Source organism: Rhineura floridana, chromosome 7, assembly GCF_030035675.1.
Source record: "Rhineura floridana isolate rRhiFlo1 chromosome 7, rRhiFlo1.hap2, whole genome shotgun sequence".
NCBI lineage: Eukaryota > Metazoa > Chordata > Lepidosauria > Squamata > Rhineuridae > Rhineura > Rhineura floridana.
Genome location: NC_084486.1, coordinates 77,584,044 through 77,594,688, shown reverse-complemented (window position 1 = coordinate 77,594,688; position 10,645 = coordinate 77,584,044). Strand labels below are relative to the sequence as shown.

Sequence of the window (10,645 nt, the reverse complement as noted above, 5' to 3'; positions counted from 1 at the left end):
AAAACAACACAATAGGCAGTTGGGGTGCTATGCAAGTGCACTTACCACATTTTGCATAATCAATCTCCTCTCTAATATCAGAAAAGTGGTGAATTCCTTGAGAGTAGATGAATTCCTCAATAATCCTGTGGTTGTTGCACTTTTAAAAAGATGGTCAGATGCCATAAAAAGCAAGCTAATTCTGTGGCATGCAGATTCACAAAATAATGGTGATCAGAGGTGGGGAGAGGCTTGGCTAAATTAACCTTTCTTTGTCGGAACAAATGCACCTACCTGTCTGGCATCATATCTTGTGTTTGTGAATTTTACACATCAGAATTTGGCTTCAGGACCATCCATTTGTTGAGCTGACTCATAGACAATTTTGTAGTGTGTGAAAGTGTGCTCTTTCTCTTTGCTCAGCTGATATTGGCCATTGTTGGAGGAGGCACAAAATACGGCCTTTAATATTGTTCTTATTTTGTTACATTCATTATCTTCGCTCTCAGCCGGCTTGATCTTTGTTGTTTTTTATTATTACAGTGGAAAGACAGATTCAAAGAAATGTAATTTTAGCAGCTGTCTGTTCCTATTTTATAACAATCTGTAAACAACTCCCTGGGAATAACAATGCCAACCATCTCCATCCTGTAAACAAGAATGTTAGTAGCTTACATAAACATTTTAAAAGCAAGCTCCAAAATCACAGATATGCCTAAAATTAAAAATGCTTGCAAATTTGGAGCAGAATACTTACTTCCAGAGTAAACTGAAGGAACACATATGTCCAGCTGTAAAAGCTAAAGCTTTTCAGTATGTCTGACTCTCACCTACAAATGAAGAAATGATGTTACTTCAACTAGAAAAGAAAAGAAGGCGCTAAGAATTTTGGCCAGAATCCAGAGAGTTACTTTAGGTGTATACATGGGCTCAGATGTGCTCATTTGAACCTTAGCAATCCATAATAACTTCCATAAGGGCAATTCCTGGGACGATAAAATCAAGCCATCATTTCACCAGTTCCTTCTTCCTGACCCAGTTACCAGGGATGGAGGCATCTTCCTTGGTAAAAGTCTTCAAGCCGAGGCCAGACAGTCATCTCCTGAGATGCTTTGGTTCTGGATTTCCTGTCTTGAGCAGGGATTGGCCAAAACTGCCTACAAGGCCCCTCCAACTCTATGATTCTATGGTTTTCTTATTTTCTGCTCTACTTGACACTCAACGTTCTGTGGCTGCTGAGTATATATACTTCTGAAACTGGGGTTTCCCAGAGCATGCTGATGCCCCCCTATTGTTTCTTAGTGGCCTTTTTTTTACTCCTATCATGTTGGCACTCACCACTTGAGTTTGCTATTATAAAATGTAAATGTACTGCCTTCAAGTCAATTCCGACTTATGGCGACCCGATGAATAGGGTTTTCATGAGACTGAGAGGCAGTGACTGGCCCAAGGTCACCCAGTGAGCTTCATGGCTATGTGGGGATTCGAACCCTGGTCTCCGACCTGGTCTCCCAGGTCGTAGTCCAACACCTTAACCACTACACCACACTAGGAAATGATAAAATACACCAAGGCAGTCTTGCTCACTTTCAGCAATTGCACCCACAATAGATATTGAATCAATGCCCTGAGGAAGGGAAGGTGGGAATGCAGCTATATACCAGCCAAGGCAGCTTCCTGTATTGATAGGTCACAGCAGGTCAGCTGTAAATCAAACTTGGAAAAGGGCTTCCATGCCAGGCTTTCTTGATGATCTCAACAATAAATAAACTTACTTTTGCTATTTACTGTGTTGTGATGATATCATAGTCACAAGAGCAAAACTGGTGCTCACCCATCTTAAGTTTTTTGTGCAAACTGCAAGACGCAAACAAATAATTCCTCTAGGGTTTGAAGTAGAAATATTTTTTCCTTCCTTAATCAATTTATATACTACAGCCATACTACCCTGAACACACCCAATCCCGTCTGATCTCGGAAGCTAAGGAGGCTCAGGCCTGGTTAGTACTTGGATGGGAGACCTCCTAGGAATACTGGGTGCCGTAGGCTTAGAGAAAGGCAATGGTAAACACCTCTGAATACCTCTTACCATGAAAACCCTATGAATATATCCAAAAAAGATTCATAGGGTCGCCCTAAGTCATAATCGGCTTGAAGGCATATAACAACAACAGTCCATTTATATATCAGCTACTAAAACATTAGTGTTACTCTTTCCTTCTCCCTCCCCCTTCCCACTAAGAAAAAAGTGTTGTGGCCTGCTCTTTTGCCTTTATGGTAGCTTAATATGCAGATATAAGCAGAGGAAGGACTTTGCAACATGGAGAGAAGCATTATTATCTGCTGAGTCTGCAGAGCACATGGCTGTTGAAGGCTAGGCACAGCTTCAAGGTCTCATTCAAAAGTTAGCAACCCTACCTCTACCCCATGCTCAAGTCTGACAGTAGGCCATAGGCAGTCATATCCAGTTACACAACAAAGGGGCGTATTAATTAACCAGGCAAATTCACTGAGCAACTTTAAATCAAGGATGGTTAGCTGTCTGAAGTGGGGCAGGGGGCTGTTTGCTTCAGAAGCCAGCTTTGGTAGGGCTCATTTAGCATGTGTTGAGCCCAGGGGTGTTGAGCCCAGCCTCTATCCTGAGGAACAAGGAGGGGGAAGGCATGAGTTGCAGGTGCCTCAGCCGTCAGTGGGCATGGACGATCCAGCTGTTGAGTCTAGCCCAGACCTTGAGGAAGAGAGCGAGCTAGCCGCCCTGCCAGTTCTCACGGATGGCCCTGCCCCTCAATGGGACAACGCTCAGCCATCAAGCACCCCCACGGAGCTGTTAGGGGAGGATTCCAAAAGAGCAGTAACTCCTCCTGTGCCAAGCAGTATCCTAGAGACGCCAGATGCTCCCCAGCCCTCTGCTTCCCCGCCTGCAGATGAGGACCCTGTTCTGTCAGATGAGCCCATGGAGGCTTGCCCCCCTTCACTGTGCTCATGACATAGGGAGTAGTGGACAGGGCAGAGGGCGTGTGTGCGAAGGAGTGAGAGGTTATGCTCCAAGACCTCTCCTATTTAAGACTGCCACACTGTGAATGGGTCGCTGAGTCAACTTTCATCACACGTTGCAGAGCATGTCTAGAGGGTAGTTAGGGACTTGTAGTGAGTTAGCATAGGGTTTTTCTATGAGGAGCTCAGCCTTTGATGTATCCATTACGTTAATAAAGCAAGAGTTCCTTGCACCCTCGTCTCCGACTCGTTCCCGCTCTGAACTGGACAGCGTGAGAGGACAGGGACTGGAAGCACATATTAGATTCTAGAGTCTAGAAGTCTCTTTCTGTGCCATCATACAGCATAATATTTTTTTTCATAAATGGAGGATTGCCTGCCACAACTTAAGCACTATGGGTCTGGCATCACAACTACTATTGAAAATTTCGTTTTAATTCAGCACTGTGCACTTAGAGATTAATTTGCATTTTCATTCCTTCACTTCTTTTCAAGTGGCACTGGTTTTTAAGCAACAATTTGTAAAATTTTAAAGAGCAGAATTAAAAGCTAAATTACACAAGATAAAAATAGAACAACCTTCTTCCAAAGGGTAATTTGCTGAAATATTTCTTATTCAGATTTATACCCTGCCCTTCAAATGTATTATCATGAAGATTTAGTAAAATATTGATTGATTGGTCAATTATTGAGGTCTAAGAAAATTACACATGCAGATAAACAATTACTCTACAGAAGAACAGAATACAAATACATAGTAAGCAACAACTGTAATAACTTCCACAAGCACAATTCCTAGGACAATAAAATCAAGCCATAGTTTCACCATCTAATCCTCTTTGCCACTGACAGGAATGCTGCCACCATCAATTGATCTCCAGGAGTTTTGCCTGCTGATAGATAACTCACGTAAAAACTGACTGACCTACCAGGTAAAGAGGCTAGAAATGGAGCAATTTGTTGGTTACGAGTGCCAAAATACATATTGCAGAAAAGGAAATCATGACTCACAGTTTCCACTTCTTCATCATTACTTGGATAGACTCCAGAGGCCACTGGATTGCCAGCATACCTCCCCAATAAAACCCGGGAGAGCATGACATTTAGGGTTGGATCCAGACTTCATCATAGTTAGAGAAGAAGACCCACTGAAATCAATGGAGCACAAGTTCATCATGAATAACTTAAATATAATTTATTTCAATGGGTCTGTTGCAGGCATGATAAAGTCTGGATCCAACCCTTTATCAGGCGGTACAATAAAATATTAAAATACAATAAAATAACAAATGCACTAACGTTTTAAATTAATACATTTAATATGAAAGGACAGCTTGTGCAAGTTTCCAAAAACAAACACTTAAGATCTGTATGACAATTTTTTACTTTAAAAATGAGAAGATGTCAAAATCAGTTACTTCCAAGTTCCTTATGAATCTTCATTTCTTTGTTGCCTAGCATATACAATTTACACAGCAGATTTAAGACAGGTACTTATTCTGTGCTTGTGCAGTGACCATCAATCTGTGGAACCCTAGGATATTGAGAAGGCTGACATTCCAGTGATGCCGAGGGCCCAGTGGCACAGGAGTGATTACTATCTTGATATATTTTTAACCACTAGTTTGCAATTAGCATACCTCTCTACATTCCTTCCAATTTGATCACTGCAGTTTAGAAACTGGGTCAGTCTCTGTGGATCGTTACACAGATTAGAGATTTTATTTTTAATAGTCACCTCAGGCTTTCTCTCTGTGCTGGCGCTTTCATGTCCAGCAATGATGTAATGGCAGGTCCACAAAGGTAAGGGCAGTACACTTTTGGAATGTAAACAGATCAGGAAGCAACATCATAGGAAGCTGACATTGTGGAACTCATCTTACCAGCATATTGCTTGGCTTGTCTCCATTTTCCTGACGGAGCTCCTGTTTCTTTAACAGCTAACCAACAGGAAGAAATTTGCTTCCTATTTTACTACATACTGGGAAAACCCACACCTGTTGGCCTTCTGTTCATCATGTAGCTGTTTAAAGGGGCAGAAGCTCTGCCAGGGAAAAAAAGTTGGCCTGACCTAATGCAGAGAGAGGCTTGACTGTAGATGAGGAATTCATGTTTATTTCTGAAGGGGGGGGCAGGGGGCAGGGATGAAATCTTAATGTATTTAAATTTTGGAGAAAGGCTCCTCTACCTTTAAAGGCTGTCTGAAAAGTACAAATTCAGCAGGCAATGTGCCTCTGAATGCCAATTGCTGGGAACCATAAGTGGGAAAAGTGCTGTTGCGCTTAGGTCCTGCTTTCAGGCTTTCCATAGGCATCTGGCTGGCCACCTAGAGAACAGAATGTTTGACTAGATGGGCCATTGGCTTCATCCAGCAGGCTCTTCTTGTGTTTCTCTTTATCATGCAACTGTTAAAGGTCTATTTACCTATGGACTGTAGAATAATCATTCCATATATTTTCAAAATGGGAACTGTGATATCTATATGCAGACATCAATGAGGCACAAATGGGAGGCTGGACTCAGAAAAGACTTTACTGATAGTAGATAACCTTTATCCTTGCAGAACAATATTGTAGGGTTTGAACCAATTACCTAGAGGGGTGTGATGCACTCTGCCTCACTTCAGGTGTTCAAGTAGAGCAGTGTTTCTCAACCGGTGTGCCTCCAGATGTTGTTGGACCACAACTCCCATCAGCCTCAGCCAGCATTGCCAATGGTCAGGAAAGATGGGAATTGTGGTGCAACAACATCTGGAGGCACACCGGTTGAGAAACACTGAAGTAGAGACTGGAAAGCCATCTGTTGGGGATGTTCTATCACTGAATTTCCTACACTGAACAGGAGGTTAGACTACAAGCCTCCATCCCTAATTTTGTGATTCTGTGAAGCAACCCCACACCTTTCCCCATGTACTGGCAAAGACCAAAGGTTGCACATGTGTACTGCCTTCATGAAGCCAGAGAATATTCCTGGAAGCAAACTTACTGATTACTCTGTAGGCACAAATTCTCAGTTAGCCCGGTTGGGGAATCAGAGAGGCTGAAGGGAGGGGTCTAACAAGAAGAAAGTAGGCCCCCACAGAGGACAGGAGGTATCCAACACAACTGTGGCACTTCTCAGGCCATCATTCATCATTAAGCACCCAGGCCAAAAGGGAAGCAAAACAAACACATGACCAAAAAAAATCTGACATAGTCTGTTCTGGAACCTGCTACAGTCTATTTAACACATGTGTGTTTATGTATGTATATATAAAATCTTTTGATTAAAATAAAATTTAAAAAATACAACAGAAAGTTAATTTTCTAAAAATGTTGTTTCCTGTTAACCTAATGCATGTAAATGGTTAAATACCAGACCCCAAGATGATAATATGTAGGCTAGGGCCACATATTAAAATAATTAGGAAGGGCCCTCCTGAATTCCACCTGCTGGTTGAACCGAAGCAACCAGAAGCAGCCTGCGGCCTTAAACAGGGAGACAATTCAGCTCAGGCCCAAATCTCCTTCAAGGTTCACACTACAGTGCTAAGTGGGGGTTTCTTGGAATCCCCCCCCAAAATTATTTACCGCCAATGGCTTCTTCTAATAGCTGAGCCTTCCACAATACAGAGAACCTCCCAGGCATATGTAAACAGAAAGAACATATCCTGTGTCTGTATGTAATCAGTTCCATTTCCTCTCCCCCCAAAAGGTGAAACCAACTGCCTGCTACTTAAATTATTACTGTCACTGCATTACATGAGTCTGAGATAGTTTTCTGAGCAGCTCAAGTAAAGTTTTTCTGCCTGGCATGAATTCCCAGCCTGTACATTTCCCTTAGTGATTATACAACATAAGATCTGTCTTATTCCCCACCTTGAGGCTCACCCCATAACTAGAGAAGAATGTAGTCAGCTACCCCTGAATAATGCCTTCAGTACTCCCGAGGTGCCTTTATTAGCTCCTGTCTCATAATGAAACAGGAAGGATGAGTTCCAGCTAAAGTGGGCAGTGGCTGTGTGATGGTTGCAATGCATCAAGACTATTGATCTATCTCCCATTGCACATAATTCTTTTTCTGTTATCTTACAGTAGGAGAAATGTATGGAAACATCTCTAGCTACAGGATAGTCTTCAAGGGGATGTTTATTGCAGTCTAAATAGAAGGCTGGTGGGAGTGGATGTGGGCATGTGACTGGTGATGGCCGCACATCCCCATAGATTTTTCAACCAGTAGGGGGTGACTCCTGGCCAAAAGGATTTGTTCTAGGCCATGGGAAAATGATATAACTTCTTGTTATGGCTTTGAATCTTTGGGAGGTCTCATTCTGCACATCCACAGTTGGAAGGAATTACAGTTGTCCCAAGCCACAGACATTTGCCTGCACCCATCTCCCACTCTGCTTCCATTTTAGTGTGAGGAAAAGAGTCCCCAAGAGAGTTTCTGACTTCTAGACAGGGAGTGGTACCATGCTAGGAGACCATCATGCCAATGCCTTTTTGTCTTCCCTGTTGACAACAGCAGTGACATTGTAAGGACCTAAGAAGACCCATGTTAGTTTAGATCAAGGATCCACCTAATCCAGCAACTTTCCTCACAATAGCCAACCATATGCCTCTGGGAAGCCCACAAACAGTACATGAGCACAATAGCCCTCTCCAAATATTGCTTCCTAGCAACTGGTACCATGAATGTGCCACAACCATGCACACTCACCTTCCTCACCAGAATTTAGACTTCAAAAAAGTTGAATTGAATTGTGGGAGGGGGGACAATCTTCCTGAAGAGTGCTGCTTGGAAGGCAAGAGTTAGCCTTTCTAAGCCTAATTTCAGCTGGGGGAGGGGCAGGGACACCAGGGAAGGCCTTTTTGTGCATATCTGCACCAGCAAGTGGTGTGTTGGTGACCCAGGACCACTTCTTTAGTAAAACAGAAAAGCCAGGTACAATTCTCCTGTGTCTGTTTTACAAGATATCTTTCTATAAACACGGTTTATAGAAATATAAATATAATAACAGCCTTTCTGATTGCTCCTCCTTGGTAATTTTACTATCTTGCTGGTAGATGTAGAATTTTCTTCTGCTTAGCAAAGGCACTTTGCTAACTGCTGCCACTGTGGGATTGCAGAGGGAGGGAATTGTCTTTCCTATCAGCATTCAATAAAAGTACAAACCAGCTGTGAATTGTGACACGCATCATGGATGAAGTGAGGATCTGGCACAGTCACAGCAGTAGGCTGCTCCTTGAGCTGTTTCCCTCCCCCCCACACACACACACACTCAGCTTGCCTGAATGAGTCATCTTATTTTTAGGTTGCTTCTGCACTGCCTGTTTTCTTCAGAACTGGCACCATTCACTCCAACACTTATTCTGCAGAAATCAAATGATGTTACTCCCAAACCATTACATTTTTGTATTTTACCCAATCCCATCCCCTTCCCCCATCCCCAAGTAATCATTAGTAGCATTAAAGCAAACATTAAAACAGGATGGCAGAGAAATTTTCCATCTTACTGGAGCAGTGCAACACAGTAACCATTTATCTGTGGCTAGATCCCATTTTGCTACAGTGACTCTTGAATAACTGAATCATGTTGGACAAATGGATCACTTGCATTCTGCCCATCTCATGTAATACTTTTATTCAGCAAAATGGCCTGCAATGGGCAGGAGGCAGCAACTTTACCAAGTGATGAGATATAAATTGAACCTGTATGGTCACTTTGGACTGAATCCATGTGATCTGAGCAAGTGATAGCCCTGAGTCTGTTGTAAAGGTATGGGACAGTAGCCAACTAAATAGTTATGCTAGAGCAACAACTTTTAGATGCGCAGTGTAATTTTCCCACCCTCTCCTCTCCCAATGTGTCCCCCTGAATCTGCATGGGGGGTTCCCTCAACCCTCCGGAGAAGATTTAGGGGAGCACAGGGAGAGAAGAGGAGAGGAAAGTTTCATTGCACAGCTAAAAGCCATCATGCTATTGTAACAGTTTGGTTGAATACCACCCATAATATGGATACAACCTTGGTTATGATTACCCTGGAGAAGAGAAAATTAAGGGGTGTACATACCAGCAGTCTTCAAATATCTGAAGGATTATCTCGCAAAACATGAAGCAGACTTGTTCCTTGTTGCTCCAGAGGGCAGAACTAGAACCAGTGGGTGGAAACTGCAGGAAAGCCGATTTTGACTCAGCATTAGAAGAAGCTTCCTAACAATGGTGGCTGGTGGCTCGTCAGTGAAGCTATGGAACTGGCTCTGGGGTTTTGTCTGAATTTTCAAGGAGCTGTCCAAGGTGCTTCCTAACAGTAAGAGCTGTTCAATTATGGAACAGACTGCCTCAGGAGGTGGTGGGCTCTCCTTCAGTGGAGGTATTTAAGCTCGCCAAGAGGGCATGACCGAGTGGATAAAGGGTGTGGGTACTGCATCTTTGTGGGAGGGAGTGATCCCAGCCACGCAGAAAGAGGCAGCGATCCAGCCAATCCTGAAAAAGCCCACCTGGACCCATTGGTTTGTGACAACTACTACCCAGTCACAAATACCCCTTTATTAGGGAAGGTGCATTGTGGTGCAGCGATTGCAAGTAATCTTGGATGGAATAGATTATCTTGACCCATTCCAGCCTGGGTTCAGACCTGGTTATTGGACTGAATTGGCCTTGGTCGCCCTGATGGATGACCTTTATAGGACGGGGGAGTGCAACCCTGCAATTTGATATGTCAGTGGCCTTTGATACCATGACCATGGTATCCTTCTGAGCTGAATTAGTGAGATGGGTATTGGAGGCAAAGTTTAACAGTGGTTCCAATCCCATCTCTGCAGTAACATTGGGTGATTGTCTTTTGGCTACCTGGAGGTTGAGCTGTGGGGTGCCATGGGGTACCATCTTGTCCCCAATGTTAACATCTATGTGAAGCTGTTGGGAATGGACATCAGGAGATTTGGGCTAAAGTGTCATCAGGATGCTGATAATATCCAGTTCTATTTGTCTGTTACATCTGAATTGGCTGTGCAAGCCCTGGACCAGTGTCTGGACTCGTTGGTGGGCTGCATGAGGGACAATAAACTGACTCTGAATCCTAGGAAGACAGAGGTGCTGTGGGTAGGTGGTTCCTGAGTCTGGAAAATTGGTAAATGGGCTGCTTTGAATAGAGTCGTACTCCCTCTGAAAGAGCAGGTTTGTAGTCTAGGGATGCTCCTGGATCCACATTTATCACGAGAGGCCCAGATGACCTCAGTGGCTAGGAATGCCTTTTATTTGCTTTGGCTGGTAAGACAGCTGAGGCTATTACTGGACCAGGATAGCATGACCACTATAGTCCATGCACTGGTAACCTCCAGACTGGATTACTGTAATGCACTATAAATGGGGCTGCCCTTGAGGTTGTTCCAGAAGCTGCAGCTGGTGCAAAATGTGGCAGTGCAACTGCTCGCTGGGGCAGGATATTGCCAACATGTTACCCACTGCAGAAAGAATTGCACTGTTTGCCCACTAGCTGTTGGGCAAAGTTCAAGGTGCTGGTTTTGATGTACAAAGCCCTCAGGGCCAGCGCTAAAGGGTGGCCAGGTTGGGCCCTGGCCAAGGGCCCCTGGGACCACAGGGGCCCCTGAGGAGCCCCTCAATAGGGTGGGGGAGGAGTAGCGTTCCTCTTCCATGATCCACAGCAGGGCAGCTGCAGCAGATTGCAGG

The 10,645-nt window shown here is 43.8% G+C and overlaps 1 pseudogene; it reads left to right on the top strand.

Moving 5' to 3' along the window:
- The first annotated feature begins 1,909 nt into the window (after positions 1–1,909).
- On the top strand, positions 1,910–2,028 carry LOC133389764 (5S ribosomal RNA; annotated as a pseudogene).
- Positions 2,029–10,645: the final 8,617 nt, after the last annotated feature.